The 20,264-nt window shown below is 47.5% G+C and overlaps 2 pseudogenes across 2 annotated transcripts; one reads left to right on the top strand and one right to left on the bottom strand.

The window, feature by feature from the left end:
- The first annotated feature begins 3,500 nt into the window (after positions 1-3,500).
- Positions 3,501-12,010, top strand: LOC308248284 (F-box only protein 21-like; annotated as a pseudogene). Its single transcript has 5 exons — positions 3,501-3,572; positions 4,425-5,869; positions 8,016-8,135; positions 11,676-11,789; positions 11,873-12,010. The product of its transcript is annotated as an F-box only protein 21-like (transcript).
- A 6,152-nt stretch (positions 12,011-18,162) lies between these two features.
- LOC308248285 (annexin A2-like) lies at positions 18,163-19,171 on the bottom strand (annotated as a pseudogene). Its single transcript has one exon. The product of its transcript is annotated as an annexin A2-like (transcript).
- Positions 19,172-20,264: the final 1,093 nt, after the last annotated feature.

A 20,264-nucleotide genomic window follows, 5' to 3' on the forward strand; every position in this document is an offset into this window, starting at 1 on the left:
TGAATGGGAGAACATATTTGCCAATGATACATCTGATAAGGGATTAATTTCCAAAACATATAGGGAACTTATAGAACTTAACAAAAGGAAGACAATCCAATTAAAAAATGGGCAAAGGACTGAAATAGGCACTTCTCCAAAGTGGATATAAAGAAGGCTAAGATATATGATAAAATGCTCAAAAGTCACTGATCATCAGAGAGATGCAAATTAACACAAAAATGACATATCACCTCACACCTGTCAGAATGGCTACCATGAGTAAAACAACAAATGACAGTGCTGGTGAGGATGTGGAGAAACGTGAACCCTAGTTCACTGCTGGTGGGAATGCAGACTGGTGCAGCCTCTGTGGAAAACAGTATGGAGTTTCCTCAAACATTAAAAAATGGAACTCCCATTTGACCCAGTAATCTTACTTCTAGGACTAAGAAATCAGAAACACCAATCAGAAAGAACATATGCACCCCTATGTTCATAGCAGCACAATTTAAATAGCTAGATTTGGAAACGGCCCAAGTGCCCATCAGCAGATGAGTTGTGAAGCAGCAACCAGCACAGTTAGGGTTCAGGATCTGGAAAAGGACTGCGCACAAATGAAGACACTAGACAAGAAATATGAATTTACGCCGAAACCGGTTTGGCTCAGTGGATAGAGCGTCGGCCTGCGGACTGAGGGGTCCCAGGTTCGATTCCGGTCAAGGGCATGTACCTTGGTTGCGGGCACATCCCCAGTGGGAGGTGTTCAGGAGGCAGCTGATCGATGTTTCTCTCTCATCGATGTTTCTAGCTCTCTATCCCTCTCCCTGCCTCTCTGTAAAATATCAATAAAATATATTAAAAAAAAAAAAAGAAGAAATATGAATTTAGAAATCCTGGGGGGCCAGGTGGAAAACCCTTCTCTAGTGGAAAGGCTTCACTGGGGCCCAGGCCCTGTTAGCTTTTATTCACTTTTAGAATACACATCTTGCCCTTAGTCAGGCAGGCAATCCGGTAGCAGACAGATTATCTTAAAGGTCAGTAAATACTAGTAAAGATTTACTTTGAGATTATTAGGTCAGGAAATTGCTTGAGCCACCATTGTCTCAACAGAACAATCGGTGCATAGCTTTTAGCCCTTGCTAAAGCTCAAGGTCAATCAGCCTTCTGAATTCGCTGTTACACTTTCATGATACTGTAGACCAGCCATGGGCAAACTACGGCCCGCGGGCCGGATCCGGCCCATTCGGCTGTTCTATCCGGCCCGCGGAGCCAAAAGAGCGGAGGGTTCTCTTGCTCTCCCCTCCGCTCCTTTACTTTGAATTTATATTAGTTCACACAAACACTACATCCATGCTTTTGTTCCGGCCCTCCGGTCCAGTTTAAGAACCCATTGTGGCCCTCGAGTCAAAAAGTTTGCCCACCCCTGCTGTAGACAATGGATAGCTTCCAGCATGAGTGGATAAAAAAAAGTGTGGTACATATACACAATGGAATACTACGCTGCTGTGAAAAAGAAAGAAATTTTACCATTTGCAACAGCATGAATGGACCTGGAGAGTATTATGCTAAGTGAAGTAAGCCAGTCAGAGAAAGATAAGTATCATATGTGGAATCTAATGAAGAAAATAAACTAATGAACAAATAGATCCAGAGACATAGAAGCACGAAACAGGCTGTGCAATCTCAGAGGGAAGGTGGGGGAGGGTGGGTGGGTGGGAAGAGAGCAACCAAAGAACTTGTATGTATAAATGCAACACCCATGGACACAAATAATAGGTGGTTAAGGCCTGGGGTGGGGGGTGGGGCAGGCTAGAAGAGGTCATGTAATACTTTCAACAATAAAGATTCTTTACAAAAAGAATAGAAAAGTGAAGTACAGGAGATGCAGTGAGGTGATGGTGGGGAAGCCCCATGATTCCCGCCCGACTGGGGATAAAGCTGGGGCCTCCCTGTGGCTGATGCGATGCTCCTGGAGCTGGCCTGGCTTCCTGCCATCCGGCCTCCCGCCACCCAGGCCTTGCTCACTCACTGCCTTCAGAAATGAACTGCTTGAAGTCATATTTTTATGCAAAAAATTAAAATTTAAAGTTATCAAGACTGCATTATAAAATTTACAAAAGCCTCCATTAATCAAAAAAAAGGGGGGATAGTAGGGTAATACCATGTAAGGAAAAATATCCTATAAGTAAATTACATCTAGAAAATTTTTACTTTACAAAATTAATTTTCATTTGTAATGCTAACAGCAAGACACCCATGAAAAACACACATGGTGTCTAAATAAGACAAAGGAAAATCGTTTGGGCAAAAATAAAAAGGATCCCAAATCAATTATATAGAAAAGATTCCTTTATTAACTTTTGGTTGAGAATATGTTTGTATATTTTCAGAAAACAACTCCAAGACCATGTGGATTCCTGCAACAGAGAGGAATTGACAGGACTGCTCCAACCACGAAGAGGAGAAACAGTCCAGAGATGGAAGACGCTGACGACGCCTTGCCACGCTAGCAGTCAGCAGCTGTGTGTCGCAGCAGGTTGCCTAGGACCAAACCAGAGAGGGTCGGACCTGCATTGCCACCATGTGCCCACCATCCAGATATCATTGCTGACATGTACACATAAGGAACTGTTTGACATTGAAATGGGGACTCAGAACTGTTGGACATTGAAATTGGGACTCAAACATTTTTTGTTATTATATGTTTATTTCTAGTCTGCAGAGGCAAGATTTTTTAAAGGAAAAAAATGGGGAAAAAATAGATACAGAGGCAAAGAAGCATTGAACAGACTGTCAAACTACAGCAGGAAGGCGGGGGAGGTTGGGGGCGGGGGGCTGTAAGAGATCAACCAAAGGACTTGTACGCATGCATATAAGCATAACCAATGGGTATAAGACACTGTGGGGGGGGGGGTGGGCAGGTAAAGGCATGTTCTGGGGTGTAGGGGAGGCTGGGGGGGAGGTCAATGGGGGAAAAAAAAAGGAGACATATGTACTACTATTTGTAATACTTCAAACAATTAAAAAAAAAAAAAAAGAAATGAACTGCTTGAGAACAGCCCTTCCTGACTCCCTGGTAAGAAAAGCACCCCATCAGTCACTAGTGCTTTATTCTGCTGGATTTTTCTTGGATATCACTCCCCAATACTATTTACTATATACAGTATTAAATGAGAATATAGGGTTCAGGCAGCAAAGGATTTTTCTATTTAGTCTTGTTATTTCTGCAGTGCCTAAAAAGATGCCTGCTGCTTAGAAAGACATCATGCTTAATTAATATTTATGTTAGCAAGAGAACGCCTTTTTCTTTCCCAGCCTTTATCCTCCTTCCCCTCCGCCCCGCCCATAGGCAGAGAAGGCAGTGGTCAGAGGCAGCAGCAGATGGTGCTATAAAGACAGACTGTGTGAACCCAAAACTACTCTAAAAATATAGTCTATTAATTTAAGGGGGGAAAGTACTAAAATTTGGTCAAAATTGAGGTGTCTGTAGGAACTGCTAGTTTTGTAAAAAGCAAGTGATGCTTGCTGTAAGACTTATCACCATTACTCTTCTGTCTTCCCTAAAGAGTAGGAAACCCCAGAGTGAAAAGGTTAGTGCCAGTGACCAGGCAAGCTGATCTGCTGCCGCACTCACCACAAGGGGAGGATGGCTCCTGCGTCACCAGCCTCGGCTCGATGCTCCATAAGGAGATATTTTTTGAGGATGAACTGGTGTGTATCCTAAATATAAATATTTCTCTCTTTTCTGTGACCAGCACGGCTAGAGAGTGGACAGGAGTCCTGAGTAGGGGCGATGGGGAATTGAGAAAATGAAAGAGACAGACACAAAGACAGTGGGAAAAGCTGGGACTGGGTGGGACAGCTGTCCTCTGATGGAGAGACAGGGACCCAGAGCCGATACAGTGCATTTATTTTATACAGTAAGATACCAGGAAGTTTTACTAAAGTTTAAGATAAAGAAAATATGTGCATTCGTGTGGCTTCTTTGTAATCGTCACTTCTGGGTGGGCCCAGATAATTGTGTTTGTTCCTGGTGCCTGGCTGAATTTAGATAATGAAACCCACCCCTGCTGTCTGAGCTAAAGGTCAGACTGACAACACACCTGCCTCTGGCAAGGTATGTTTCCAGGGCATGGTTCTGCCAGATGCCACTGGATTCAGATGACAATCAGCCCTGACCGGTTTGGCTCAGTGGATAGAGTGTCGGCCTGCGGACTCAAGGGTCCCGGGTTCGATTCCGGTCAAGGGCATGTACCTTGGTTGCGGGCACATCCCCAGTGGGAGGTGTGCAGGAGGCAGCTGATCGATGTTTCTCTCTCATCGATGTTTCTAACTCTCTATCCTTCTCCCTTCCTCTCTGTGAAAAATCAATAAACTATATTTAAAACAAACAAACAAACAAACAAAAAACAGATGACAATCAGCTCAGGGGCCTTTCCTAGGCACTCTCTACACTAAATATGGAAGGAAGGAAAGCTTTGACCTGGAAGTACTACGAAAAAAAAAATATCCTTTACTACCTACAACAACAGAAAATTTTAAATAATCTTAAGGCTTTTCTTCAGCATTCGGATGACTCTGAATCGTATCTCAAAGGTGCTGTGTTTATCAACCAATACTGCAATCCTCCCTCCGAAATCAGTCTCAAAAACATCCATGCCCAGAATGGCAGCATCGTGGAGCTTGTGTGCAAGACCCTCCAACGCATCAACAGCCACCACCCCAGTTTGGCCTTCAAGGCAGTTGAGTCCTCCATGGTAATGGAGGTAGAGCTCCAGAGCCAGGTGCTGGACGCCATGAACTATGTCTTGTATGACCAGCTGTATTCAAGGGGAACCGCATGGACTACTATAATGCCCTCAACTTATACTAGTATATGCACCAGGTTCTGATCCGCAGAACAGGGATCCCAATCAGCATGTCTCTGCTCTACATGACCATTGCCCAGCAGTTGGGGGTCCCTCTGCAACCTGTCAACTTTCCAAGACACTTCTTACTGAGGTGGTACCAAGGCGCAGAAGGGGCCAACCTGGACATCTTTGACTACATCTACATTGATGCTTTTGGGAAAGGCAGGCAACTGACAGTGAAAGAGTGTGAATACTTGATTGGCCAGCATGTGACTGCAGCGCTGTATGGGGTGGTCAACGTGAAGAAGGTGCTGCAGCGACTGGTGGGAAACCTATTAAGCCTGGGAAAGAGGGAGGGCATTGACCAGTCATACCAGCTCCTGTGAGACTCATTGGACCTGTACCTGGCGATGTACCCAGACCAGGTGCAGCTCTTCCTCCTCCAAGCCAGGCTCTACTTCTACCTGGGGATCTGGCCAGAGGAGTCTTTTTGTCTTGTCTTGGAGGTGCTTGACATCCTCCAGCACATTCAGACCCTAGACCCTGGGCAGCACGGGGCCGTGGGTTACCTGGTGCAGCACACTAGAGCACATTGAGCATGAGAAGGAGGGTGTGGGCATGGAGGTTAAGCTCCATTCCCACGAGAAGCACAGGGATGTCTGCTACTCCATTGGGCTCGTTATGAAGCATAAGCGGTATGGTTATAACTGTGTCATCTATGGCTAGGACCCACCTGCATGATGGGACATGAGAGGATTCAAAACATGAACGTCCACAGCCTGCCTCATGGCCATCATCAGCCTTTCTACAATGTTCTGGTGGAGGATGGTTCTTGCCGATATGCTGCCCAAGAAAACCTGGAATATAATGTGGAGCCTCAAGAAATCTTGGACCCCAATGTCAGACACTGTTTCTCAGAGTTTACTGGTACCCACTAGATCCTGAACGCAGAGCTAGAGCTCCCATACCCAGAGGATCTGGAGTCTGTTTACGAAATGGTGCAAAACATTTACAGTGCAAAGAAAGAGAACATAAGAGTAAAGTCCAGTAGAGGGCATTGTGCCTTTACTGCTGCTACTACCTTCCAGGAGAACAGGACTCCAGGAGTCCTGGGCCCCCTTTGGACGCGACCACCAGGAAGCCACTTGGCCTGGAGTGCTGGTTGCCTCCCACCAGTTTAAGTGGCCCAGGAAGCCACTTGGCCTGGAGTGCTGGTTGCCTCCCACCAGTTTAAGTGGCCCAGGAAGCCACTTGGCCTGGAGTGCTGGTTGCCTCCCACCAGTTTAAGTGGCCCGTGCTCTCCTCAGCTGCAAAGACAATGTTGCTCTCCGTCTCCACTAGTGAATCCTTGGGAAGGCACTGTTCGGTCTGCTTGTCTGTGGTGAGAGTCTGTGACATTCTGTCTTCATGAGGGCTCACAGTCGACACTCGTCTAATCATTCCTTAACTCCTTCTCATTAGTCTGTCTCGCACTTATCTCAGACATTTCATTTGCTGGGCGATGGGCTCATAAGTTTGCAATGATTTCTCCCTGATTTCTCTGTGGCCCAGCTGCAGTCCTGAGTCAGGGTTATTGGTCTTTTCAGCCTGAATTTAGCTACTTATTCAGAGGTGAAGCTAAAAGTGAACTTGGCAGCATTTTGGAGATGAGCAAAGAGGTGCTAAATCAGAGTCGTTTGCATTTATTTTTTCTAATGTGTGAAACCGATTTCAGGCACTTGTCTTTGTCTGTATTTGAGTTAGAAGAATAACACAGTTTTCCCTCTTGGACTTATGCTCCTATCGCTATGAATCATTAGTTTTCCACTTTGTTACATGGAATTCTTTGAAGAAATGCATAATAATGGCCTTGGTGATGTATTTTTCCATGTTCATCTACTGTTCCTCCCTTTAAAGTAACTTTTTTTATGTTAATACTCTCCAGTAGCATGAGTAGATCTTAAATCAGTGATGGCTTCTCTTCATAGTAGGAAGTACAATCTGATGTTAAAATGTTTGCTTTTAGAAATTATACTTTGAGGTCTCCAAAGACGTAAAAATGAGATTTCACTTCTGTAACCAGAAGAAAAATGAACCTTAAAAATGAAAGAGGAGGTCCCATGCCCCCTGTCATTCCCGAGAATCACTTGGAGACCTTTTTGAGTGTGTCAGGGTAGAGCAGCCTTGGGCAAACTACAGCCCACGGGCCGGATCCGGCTGTTCTATCCGGTTCTCTTGCTCTCCCCTCTGCCCCTTTACTTTGAATTTATATTAGTTCACACAAACACTCCATCCATGCTTTTGTTCTGGCCCTCCGGTCCAGTTTAAGAACCCATTGTGGCCCTCGAGTCAAAAAGTTTGCCCACCCCTGGGGTAGAGCAACTAACACGTCTTTCATCGTAGAGCGTCTGACCCATGGGAAAAGAAATGAGTGTAGTCTGCTTTCTCGAGTCGCCATGGCTGTGACAGCACCGGTGAAGCCTGCACTCAAGTCCCCTGGGGACTCTGACTGCTCACTCAGCCCGCACTGGCCCCTCTTCCACGTTCTTAGTAACCAAGCGCTGACAGGTCCACGCTGTGTGCAGCTCTGGAACTCCCACCATGGCCATCAGGTCTCCTGCCAGCTAGTCTTGTTCACCAGTCGAGGCTGGTGTCTGGAGTTAGGGCCTCATGATGTCACTCTCTAAGTATGAGAATCCAGTTGATCTAATGCCTGAGGCTCTAGGGGGCAGGGATCCAGTCACTCTTGCTGCTTGTGCTCATTTGAGTGTAGGATTTTATATCACGTTGGATGACTGCCTTCCATTGGTCCTTAATGAACCCTGAGATGACAGGTTTAGGGACGCTACCTGAGGCTCTATAGGAAGTGATGGCTGAGTTAATAAGCATTTATTAGAAAAAGATGGAGATTTGGCCAGCTGTCCCCTTCCAGCCTGAACTCGCTATCATCCGGTATCCATGGTGCTAATCAAATCCGAAGTCAGATGATGAGGACTTGCATTTGAAATTGTGATCACTCACAGCACCCCGCCTGCCCGAGGCCGGCGGCAGGGGGGTGGGGGTGGGGGGTTCACACTACTCTCATTTAAAGGTGAAAATTAGAAAGTGTGGAGTAAATATTAATGAGATGCATTACAAAGAAACCGTGGAGCATGCTGAGAATTATGATTGTTGATTTTCCGGTTTGATTTCCTTTTCTCATAGAGTAACATCGACACCAAGAAAGATAAGATGGTTTTCCCTTTGGTGACCCGTGTAAATATGTACTGTTTAAAGGTTTCTTCACGGATGCTCACCTGGCTCCAGGAGGCCTCTGTCACCTGTGTAAGTTGGTATTGGGCACTTGATATTTTTCTAAAAATGTGTTTTTGGAACCTGTACTCTAATAAATCATAAGTTTCTTTTTAAAAATTTTCCAAAGTTTCCTCCATTAAAAAAAACAACCTTGTTATAAAAGTAGAACTTTTGCAAGGTTAAAATATTAAATATTTGGATATAGTAACTTCTTTTCTTTTCCAATGAAAGCCAAGATTTTTTTTTTAAACAATGGTTAATTGTAGAGGTGTTCTCTCTTTTCCGCGTCCAGCACGGAAAAGGAACAGGTCCAGTTCCTGAGTGGAGGAGCTGGGGATTAAGAAATAAAAGAAAGAAAGAGACCAGATAGAAAGATAGAAACAAAACTGGGAGCCAGGTGGGACGCCATCCTCTCTGATGGAGAGGCAGCGACCCCGGAGACCACGCAGCACATTCATTTTATACCCCCAAATACCAGGAAGTATCACCAAAACTTAGGATCAAAGGAGCTTATTTGCATTCTTGAGTAGGCCCTAGTATTCCTGGTGCTTGCCTGGATTTACATATCAAAGCCCGCTCCCCTGCACCTGGACAAAGGTAAAAAGTCAGTACTGATAACGCCCCCCACCTTCTTGGGGAGGGCGTAACCGAGACGCGGCTCTGCCAGTCGCCTCGGGCTCAGCTGACAACAATTTAAAGAATGCCCATGTGCCTTCCCAGGCAGCCCCCTACAGTTAATAAATGGAACTCCTCCAGGAACACCACAGGAATGGCCTGGCCGAGTTCGTCCCAGCAGAGGCCCCGCCGTGCCCTGTCGCAGAATGTCTCCAGTCTCTTCTGATCAAAAATAGGCAAAAATTTGCTCTGCTGAAACTTTTAACATTGATAAGTGAACAGGGTATCTTTAGACTGTGATTCTCCTGCCAAACCTGAGTTTTATAAGCTCGCGAGGAATCTTGCAAGTATCTGGTTCTAATGGAAAGACTGCAGCTTTTCAGTTCTGTTAAAAAGTGTGTGTTTGTAAAACCAGAACTTGAAAAGCTTTGAGGGAAACCCAGGTTCTTGGTGTGTCGCTAATGTGGACCCGAAAGCTGCGCTATTTCTCCCCCTCGCCTTCCCCCAGCAGAATGTCCTGCCGCGTCCTGATGCTCCGCGATGTCTCCGCGCGCTGTGCCTGTGCGGGAGGAAACTCGTGGGCAACCGGTCACGCGGTCCTTGCCCTGCGGTGTTTCTCAAAGCCTGCAATGTGCTGCTGCGCGTTGTGACTTCAGGCACGTGTGCTGCTCCTGCCTTCCTGCCGTCCCAGCTTGGGACGTCCCCCTGGACAGGCACACATGCCCGTGGCGTCCCAGGGGTCCTGTGTGCAGACCTCCTTTGGGAAACGCTGTCTCGGTGAGACACCAGTCACGCCCAACACTAGTCTCTACCTTGTGGTTGTGAGACCAGTTCTGCTAAGCATCGTGCTTGAAAGCATCATCCACCCAATCGATTCTGAAAGGCGGGCTTTTTGTTGTCTCTGCCTGAACCCTGTCGTAGATCTCCATTGCAAGTGCATTTACCCAGCAAAGTGTTCCCTTGCCACAACCAGCGCTCAGTCCTGTCGCTGAGTCAGTTTACTCTCTTACCATACCTACTTAATGTCTAACTTACAACCTCAAATGTTGCGGTCTTCTCCGACGCGTTAGACGCCTCCACGTTCTGCTGCCAGCAGGTACCTTTGCTATCAAGGGAGCTACTCCTTTCTCTTGGTCATGAACTTGAACTGCCAGCAACTTTTCACTTGAAAGATCTTGTGTTCCATGACAATCAAGATGTTTGTCTTGTTTCTGGGAGGGGAGGGGAGACTGTTCACCTAGAGGAAATGAGGAACCCGTCAGGAGGCAGTTTATTTTTGAAACACTAATAGCTGTGTTGCATGCAGCACTTCCTATTGCTTGCTTCCCTTTGAGCCAGGCACCGGCCTGTACTGTGGTGGCCCTCACAGAACCCTGTAAGGCAGGGCTGGTGGGTAACTATTTGGCCTGCATATGGTCTCAGTCACATATTCTTCTCTGTTTTTAAAAACGTACAAAACATCCTGAGCTCAAGGGCTGTACAGAAGCAGGCCTAGGCCGGATCAGGCCCCTGGCCATCGTTTGCTGACCCTGGCCAAGGGGTGGGCCTGCCTGGCATTCCCCCTCTGGCTGTACAGATGGGGAATCGCGCACCCTGCTTGTTTGTAGGTGGGAAACCTGGCATTTGACAGCCACACTACCGACTACCTCGCAATGTTTTTATCCTTCGCCTTGCAGCAACTTTAACTTCTTACCTTTCATTTCTGAAAACTTAGAATCAAGAGAAAAGGACATTCCTGTGGTGATACAAATAATGTGCAATTATAGCATAAATGTACTATGGCCATTTAGCAATGATTGTATTAGGATAATGCTACTTCTGTAATAAATAGACCCAAAAATTAAAAAATTAAAAAACTACATCAGAGACATTTAAAATATTTAACTTCCATCAATAAATGGACCAAAATTAAATGGTCTATGATTATAAAACAAATAGATTTCATATTAAAACAGCTTCCATGTGAAGATTTTTTAAGAAAAAAATTTTTAAAGTACCACTTATTGGTGAAGGAATCAAATTAAATATCTGCCTTTCCAGCCTCAAATTATTTATGAAGAACAAATGTCCAGATATTCTACTTTCTGTTATGAATATGAGTTTAGATTGAATAGGATTCAGGATATAACTTAGCAGAGAAAAGAAGTCCAGGATAAAAAAGAACTGAATAAATATATGGAGAAGGAAGGAAGGAAGAAGAAAAAATGGAAAGAGAGGAGAAGAAAGAAAAGGAAGGAGGAAGGAAGGAGTGAGTGAGATGGTTAATATTATGTGTCAACTTAGCTGGGCCATGGGGTACCTAGATATTTGGCCAAAGATTATTCTGGGTATTTCTGCAAGGGTGTGTTTGGATGAGATTAACTTTTAAATCAATAGACTAAAGATGCCCCAGTGTGGGTGGGCCTCATCCAATCAGTTGAAGGCAAGAGGAGAACAAACGACTGACCTCCCCCAAGTGAGAAGGAATTCTCCAGCAGATGGTCTCAGGCTCCTATGAGCCAGGTCTCTCCTGGGCCTCCAGCCTGCTGCCCTCACTGCAGATTCTGGATTTGCCAGCCTCCATAACCATGTGAGCCAATTCCTTATGACACCTTTCTTTCTCTCCATATGCGCATCCTATGGGTTGTACTTCCCTGGAGACAGCTTGCTAATACTCACCCCCATGAATCCCCATTTGGAAAAAACACACCAGGTTTTTCTGAGATACTATGAAATCATGCTTTGACAAAGCAGAAGCACCTCGTCCCAAACACACACTCTGTCCTTATTGCCAAAAGAAAAGTTTTAAAAAGTGAACTAAGATATAACGCCTTCATCATTACGAAGGACTAAGGCAATGGTCGGCAAACTCATTAGTCAACAGAGCCAAATATCAACAGTACAACGATTGAAATTTCTTTAGAGAGCCAATTTTTTTAAACTTAAACTTCCTCTAATGCCACTTCTTCAAAATAGACTCGCCCAGTTGATGGAGTCAGTCGGGCTGTGGCGTTTCATAAGGGAAGGCCACCTGGAACTGCTCCTTCCACACCTCCCACTGCTCTGGCAGAGCTCGCACAGCCGCTGCAGGTACTGGAGACGCAGTGATGTCCGGGGCCGTCAGTGAACCACAGCACAGGATGTACTCCCACACTTCGCACTTCGCTGGGCAGGGTGACCAGGCAGCTGAGGCCCGTCACCTCTGCAACAGCCTCCTCCAGCAGGGCTGCGTCTGTACCACAGCCATTGGGCTGTCGATTGCTGCTGCTGCCGCTGCTGCTGCCACCATCATCTTGTCCAAGTACCTCTGATGTAGTTTTTTGTTTTTAAATATATTTTATTGATTTTTTACAGAGAGGAAGGGAGAAGGATAGAGAGTTAGAAACATCAATGGGAGAGAAACATCGATCAGCTGCCTCCTGCACACCTCCTACTGGGGATGTGTCTGCAACCATGGTACATGCCCTTGACCAGAATCGAACCTGGGACCCTTCAGTCTGAAGGCCGATGCTCCATCCACTGAGCCAAACTGGTCAGGGCCTGATGTAGTTTTTAATCACACATATGCAAATCCAACCAAGATGGCTACTGCCACAGAGAGCAGGAGGGAGGCTTGGGTTTCCCCAGTGATGGAGGAAGCCAAGCTTTCCGCCTGCCCTTGCCGGCCTAGGCCTCCACTCAAGGCTACAAAGTTTCAATGATAGAAGATACATAAACCCAAACAGAAATGGCGGCAGCCACAGAGCTGGAAAGAGCAGGAGGCTAGGGTTGCCCCCGGTGATAGAGGAAGCCAAGCTTTCCGCACACCCTGGCCAGCCCAGGCCTCACTTAAGGCTACAAAGTTTCAGTTATAGAAGATACATAAATCCCAATAGAAATAGCTGCTGCCAGGGAGCAAGCAGAAGGCTTGGCTCTGCTCCAGGCTACAAAGTTTCAATTGTAGAAGATAAATAAACCCCAGATCCCAGGGCCTCCCCTTGGGTTGCCAGGGGGCGTGGCCGGCCTGCAAACCACCACAGGCCCCTCACCCAGGCCGCCCCACGCCCCAAGGGAACCCCCCACCCTGATCCGGGACACCCTTCAGGGCAAACCAGCTGGCCCCCACCCATGCACCAGGCCTCTATCCTATCTAATAAAAGAGTAATATGCAAATTGGCCATCACTCCAACACACAAGATGGCTGCCCCCATGTGGTCAAAGATCCTGCCCCCATGTGGACACAAGATGGCCGCCACAAGATGGCCAGCAAGGGAGGGCAGTTGGGAGGGACCAGGCCTGCAAGTGAGGGCAGTTAGGGGTGACCAAGCCAGCAGAGGAGGGAAGTTGGGGGTGACCAGGCCTGCAGGGAAAGGCAGCTGGGAGGGACCCAGGCCTGCAGGGGAGAGCAGTTGGGGGGGACCAGGCCTGCAGGGGAGGGCAGTTAGGGGCAAACAGGCTGGTAGGGGAGCAGTTAGGCATCAATCAGGCTGGCAGGGGAGTGATTAGGGGGTGATCAGGCTGGCAGGCAGAAGCGGTTAGGGGCAATCAGGAAGGCAGGCAGGCAGGTGAGCAGTTGGGAGCCAGCAGTCCTGGATTGTGAGAGGGATGTCCGACTGCCCCTTTAGGCCCGATCCCACCGGGAACAGGCTTAAACGGGCAGTCGGACATCCCTTGAGGGGTCCCATATTGGAGAGGGTACAGGCTGGGCTGAGGGACACACACCCCTGTGCACGAATTTCGTGCACCGGGCCTCTAGTCTATATATATAAAAGGCTAATGTGCTAAATGTCCGACCATCCAGGTAATGACGTCCCATAGCAATGCCCGGCTTCCTCTCCTTAGCAACTAGCCTCCTTGCAGTTTCTTCAGCCCAGGAACACAACTTGCTTTATTATCCGGTGCAAACATTTCACACTTTAAGTGAAGTGTTTTCCCATGCCTCATTTCATTTGATCCTCACAGAAGTCCTGGAGTAAGTAGATAGGAGAGTTGGTGGAATCCTATTTTCTTTTCATTAGCCAGAAAATGGAGATTTAGAAAGCTTAGAAACTTGACCCAACTGAAAAGAAGTAAGAAATTGTGGACCTTGAAAATGACTTCAGGTTTTCTCACTGTGCAAAATATAGTCAAACACTGTTGCAGTTAAATATTTTTTATTTATTTATTTATTTTTCAAATATTTTATTGATTTTTTACAGAAAGGAAGAGAGAGTTAGAAACATAGATGAGAGAGAAACATCAATCAGCTGCCTCCTGCACACCCCCTACTGCCCGCAACCAAGGTACATGCCCTTGACTGGAATCAAACCTGGAACCCTTGAGCCTACAAGCTGACGCTCTATCCACTGAGCCAAACCGGTTAGGGCAAATATTTTACTCTTTGTTCTCCCTGCATTGCTGGAAGCCAATTCCAGCATGTCAGCAGGGCTGAATTATCTGGGAATGGCTAAAAGGCATTTCCGCAAACCTGAAAATGATGCATAAAATGATTGTTTACTGCCAGACAGCCCAGGGCATCTTAATCTACATGTTATTACCTCCTACTGGCCAAACACCTGAACAGCCGAAGGCAGTTTCTCCCAAACCTGATAATCTGACAATGGATTGTGTATATGAAACCCTACCCTTTGATGTGTATATCTCCACCTTGCCTTAGGACAAATTGTGTTAATAAAAAGCAAGGGGTCCTGAGTTGAGGAGAACTTAGTTCCTCTAGCTAAGTCTTCTCTGACTCCTCATGATGCCTTTCAAAATTATGTTTCATCTCTGGACTCTTACTTAATTTACACACAGCCCCTTCTCCAGATTTCTGAACCCTTCTAGATGCTGGATCAAGACCACCGGCACTGCATGATCTGGAATAATAATTGGCTTCATGTTGATATTTACTGCTGTGTTGCTGACAATTACCTGAAAGAGAAGTTGGGGTGCTTCACTGGGCTGGAAAAAGTTTATCTACATCAGAAAGCAGGTCTAATTAAGCAAGTTTATTCTATCCTATCTAATAAAAGAGTAATATGCAAATTGGCCATCACTCCAACACACAAGATGGCTGCCCCCATGTGGTCAAAGATGGCTGCCCCCATGTGGACACAAGATGGCCAGCAGGGAGGGCAGTTGGGAGGGACCAGGCCTGCAAGGGGGGCAGTTGGGGGCGATCAAGCCTGCAGGGGAGGGCAGTTAGGGGTGACCAGGCTGGCAGAGGAGGGAAGTTGGGGGCAACCCAGGTCTGCAGAGGAGAGCAGTTGCGGGGGACAGGCCTGCAGGGGAGGGCAGTTAGGAGTGACCAGGCCTGCAGGGGAGGGCAGTTAGGTGTGACCAGGCCTGCAGGGGAAGGCAGTTAGGGGCAAATAGGCTGGCAGGGGAGCAGTTAGGCATCAATCAGTCTGGCAGGGGAGTGGTTAAGGGGTGATCAGGCTGGCAGGCAGAAGCGGTTAGGGGCAATCAGGAAGGCAGGCAGGCAGGTGAGCAGTTGGGAGCCAGCAGTCCTGGATTGTGAGAGGGATCCCAGATTGGAGAGGGTGCAGGCTGGGCTGAGGAACACCCCCCTCCCCCATGCACAAATTTTGTGCACCGGGCCTCTAGTCCTATCTAATAAAAGAGTAATATGTAAATTAACCATCACTCCGCTACACCCACAAGCCATGCCTACCAGCCAATCAGGAGCGAGTATGCAAATTAACCCAACCAAGATGGCTGCGGCCATGGAGAGAGCAGGAGGCTTGGGTTTCCCTGGCAATGGAGGAAGCCAAGCTTTCCGCACACCCTGGCTGGCCCAGGCCTCCACTCAAGGCTACAAAGTTTCAATTATAGAAGATAAATAAATTCCAACAAAAATGGCGGCAGCCACAGAGCTGGAGAGAGCAGGAGGCTTGAGTTGCCCCTGGCGATGGAGGAAGCCAAGCTTCCGCAGCCCTGGCCTGCCTTGGCCTCCGCTTAAGGCTACAAAGTTTCAATTATAGAAGATAAATAAGTCTCAACAAAAATGGCTGTGGCCACGGAGCAAGCTCCGCTCAAGGCTACAAAGTTTCAATTATAGAAGATAAATAAATCCCAGATACCAGGGCCTCCACTTGGGTCGCCGGGGGGCGAGGCCGGCCTGCAAACCACCACAGGCCCCTCTCCCAGGCCGCCTCACGCCCCAAGGGAACCCCAACCCTGATCCGGGACACCCTTCAGGGCAAACCAGCTGGCCCCCACCAGTGCACCAGGCCTCTATCCTATCTAATAAAAGAGTAATATGCAGATTGACCATCACTCCAACACACAAGATGGCTGCCCCCATGTGGTCAAAGATGGCTGCCCCCATGTGGACACAAGATGGCTGCCACATGATGGTCAACAGGGGAGGGCAGTTAGGGGTGACCAGGCTGGCAGAGGAGGGAAGTTGGAGGCGACCGGGCCTGCAGGGAAGGGCAGTTGGTGGGGGGGGTGTGTGGCCCAGGCCTGCAGGGGAGACAGTTGGGGGGGACCAGGCCTGCAGGGGAGGGCAGTTAGGGGTGACCAGGCCTGCAGGGGAGGGCAGTTGGGGCAAATAGGTGGGCAGGGGAGCAGTTAGGCATCAATCAGGCTGGCAGGGGAGTGGTTAGGGGGTGATCAGGCTGGCAGGCAGAAGCGGTTAAGGGCAATCAGGAAGGCAGGCAGGCAGGTGAGCAGTTGGGAGCCAGCAGTCCTGGATTGTGAGAGGGATGTCCGACTGCCCTCGAGGGGTCCCAGATTGGAGAGAGTGCAGGCTGGGGTGAGGGACACCCCCCCCCATGCACGAATTTTGTGCACTGGGCCTCTAGTATATATATATATATATATACAAGGCTAAGTTGACTTGCGCATGCACGATACATATAAAGCTCTCACTGGTGCCAATCACACACATGTGTTTCCATCTGTCATTGTCGATCATGAATTTGGTTGACACTTCTGTTATAGAGAAAGGGTGAATAGCGATATTAAAATATTTCTTCTAATTAATTTCCTTTCAATGTGCATGAATCCATGCACCAGGCCACTAGTAAAAATATAAACACTCAAACACATTAAAACAAAAAAGCATTTAACATGACCAAACAAAACTAACAATAAAACCCCCAAACAACACACACAGACACACACACATGCTGACTTTCATACTCTGTACAAGGGTGGTGGCAAAATCAGGACAGGAGACACACACTCAGATGTCTTTGACATGCACACAGGTAAGCTAACCAGGTAACACATTAATAGGCTGTTATGGAGCTGCAGAGCGCATGCGGCCAGGAGACTCACCACGTCCATGTTCCTCCTGCAGCGGGGAGAGGTTTCAGCAGGAGCAACAGGGGACATGCACCATGTGCAAAAGGGAATGAATGTGGAAGTTAGGAATGCATGTGAGGGAACTAAGAAAAGTGTAGTGAATTTTAAAGACAAATGCTGTCACTATTACACAAAACCAGAAGACCGCTTCATTTAAGAGGCATCTGGCCATCTCAGAAGCTTTAGATGGTTCATAATCTAGTCAGCAGTACGTGGTGGATGGATTGTGAACTATATTTGCGTTGAGTTCTTATCTGGAGGTAAACCGAGGGAGTGCCGGTTTTCTCCAGCACCTCTGGAAGGGCCCAAGCTCTGACCCAAGGTCACATCTTCTCCCACCCTCTCCCACTCCCCCTGCCCCTGTGAGCCCTCTCTCCCAGAGCACGCATTAGTAGATACACTATCTGTCATTCCGGGCTCCCTCTAATTTATCACTAGGAAAGTCCAGACATGATTATATCTGCAAAACGGGGAGGGGGGAGAAAGCACCACGTGTCTTATAGTGTTTCCAGGACCAGACAGGCTATTTTCAGGCCACAACGCATCTGAGAACACAAAGAGAACTGTGACCTTCATCTATTTGGTCTGGTTTTTAAAGGAGGAAAACCTTGTGCTCACTTTGGAGGTGACTTTAACTTCAGGCTTAGTCAAACATGACATTTTGTTCCAGAGAAAAACTCATTTTTGGAAGCAAACTAATTTACTTTATTTGGAGTCTTGCATAAGACACCCCTGGGTTGGGACCCTCAGGGTGGCCACTGACTGTGTTTGTAACCCTGAGCTCCTTACAGCTCCTCACAAAGCATCAGATTCTTCGTTTATCAAGTGGCATCTGAACACCCCTTTTCAGTTTCCTTAGCCTTGCCTACACTACAGGGAGTCCTTTCATTAATGTACTTATTTTCTTTTCTAAAGTAAAAATTCAGCTGACTCAACTGTGTACGACACAGCACAAAGTGTTTCACATCATAGATTTCACTTCCAGCTCCTTGGAATGCTCCTTTCTTTGGCTCAAAGGTGAGACTAGACGGGAAATCCAGGCAATGCTTAGTCACCTGAAATGAGGACGGGGCAGGGGACAGTGCCAATGCTATCCGCACAGGCTGGGCACAGGGGGGCTTTGAGTCGCAAGCTGAGTTTCTAGAGTTGTTAGCTGGCAGCAGAGGAGCCCCACTCCCGGACATGGGAGCCATCACGGCTCAGTGTCCCCACCACACAGGAACAGCAGCGCCTTCTGGGCGTTCCCCTTGGCATCTTGCTGGATGTAGTAGTACAGGGACTTGCCACACTTTCTCTTGAATTTAGACCTAACTTTCAACAAGTCCACTTCACTGCGGAGACAGTGATTCTGGTCAGGTCCTCATCACGAGTCTTCTTGCCCTTCACGAATAGAGGCAGTCAGCAAAGTAAGGGGCTTGTCTGGGTACAGGGGCCAGGCTCAGGAAAGCCCTTTCCAGGTCTCCCTGGACCTCCTCCTTGATGCTCTTTAACATGTCATAGGGACTGCAGCACTGTACCTGCCAAATACTTTCTGGACGTGACACATGCTCCCATCAGTCATGATGCTGATCCACTTGGGAACACCAGTCCCTTTTCTCTCCACTCCAGCATCATAGATCCCAGGGGCATCTTGGTCAGTCAGGCCATAATCCATGACAGAGCCGTCTCTGCTCTTCAGCCTTTCACGAGGGCAACCACCAGCTTGCAGAAGTCACCAGATGTGTCGGGAATCGTCCTCCAGCTCAGTCTCCTACATTTCCTTGTGGACTCTGTTAATTTCCTGCAGCTCCTGCTTGCTCCGTGAGCAGATGATCTCAATGAGAGAGCCCTCCTCAGGCCCCAGTTCCTCCATGGAGGCCTTCAGCTTGGAAGCATTGCGCTGAGCAGGTGTTTTCAATAGGTCCCCAACCCCCACCTCCAGGTGGCCGGACAAGGCTGACTTCAGTGCTGAAGCAGGTTACTCTTTTGTCCTTCTCTGTTGTTGCTGTGGTTGGTCAGAATGTTGACAATGGTGACCTCATCCACACTTTTGGTCTTGATGGCCATTTCAATGTTCAAAGCATCTCAATTGCCATCAAAGTTGGTGTGGGCTTTGACTGCCCCGTCCCCATTTAAGGGTGAGAGTGACCACCCTCCAAGCTGAGCATGTGCAGATTGAAAAGTCTCGTTGTGGTCATTTGTGTCTCTGGAGTAGGATCCATGATGCACTATCGTGGAGAAATCATTCAGAGGCAAAGCCCTGCTTGGTTGGGGTGTTTGGGCTTTCTCACTGGCACCCCGTCCAAAAGCACTGCTGGAAAAGTTGCCCTGGATTTATGTTTTGGAAGCACCGGAAAGACTAATCCTTGCAGGTTTGAAGTTGGACTGCATAAAAAATAGGTAAGATCATTTGGGGGAGGGGTCTCATAAAAGTCTCTCCAGACTTTATTTTCCTCATCTGCAAACAGTGGTGAGGGCAGGGATGATTTGGAAGGTTCTGTCCAATTCAAATGATATCAATCCTTGATACTTAGAGATAGCAGGAAAACATAATTTAAAATATTTTGGGAGATAATGAGTCTTGGACTTAGAATTCTCACTCAGGAATGACATTTTAAATTTCTCACATGACCCCTTAAAGGGATCTTGGACATTTTTGCCCAACACTGTGTTGTGTCGCCAAGAAATGAAACTGAATTTGGCTCTAGCCTTGTTCTGTGAAAGCTTAGAGAGTGGGGGCTGTGGGCTTCTTGGGCCAGGCCATCTAGCACAGCTGTTTGACTCTGCTATTCTGAGGAAGCATCCACAGACTCCCACCGTTCCTTGAGGAGAGAGAATGAGCTTAACATTAAGGGGTCAGCGGGAATGGACAGATTCTGTAATTACTCTTAACCAGGGAGACAGACCCACACTCCTCAAGAGCTGTGGGCTGACATGAAAATTAGCTCAAGCCCTTTCTTTGGGTATAAATAAATGTAAGTTTACCAGAGTACTTTGTTATGCTATCACAGGAAGGTGGTGCCTTAGAAAATACGCTCTGAATCTGCTGGCTAAGAGGAAAGGGATTCATGGTTGTCTGGGTCCAGTTGAGATGAACACCTTCCCGCACCTGAATGACCTGTGAGGATGAGGTTCTGTGTGACGCAGACGCAGTAGGGAGTAGCTCCACCCCCTCCCACACTCCCTTTGGTTTTGACTTTGTGTTTTTAGCTTGGAAGCCCCCCTCTGAGAGAACAGCATGGCATTAAGGAGGCTAAAAAGTGTAAATGCTTAGGATTTGAGACCCGTTCTCAGAAGATGACCGGCTCCATCCCA

Source organism: Plecotus auritus (genome assembly GCF_963455305.1).
Source record: "Plecotus auritus genome assembly, chromosome: 5".
NCBI classification, from domain to species: Eukaryota; Metazoa; Chordata; class Mammalia; order Chiroptera; family Vespertilionidae; genus Plecotus; species Plecotus auritus.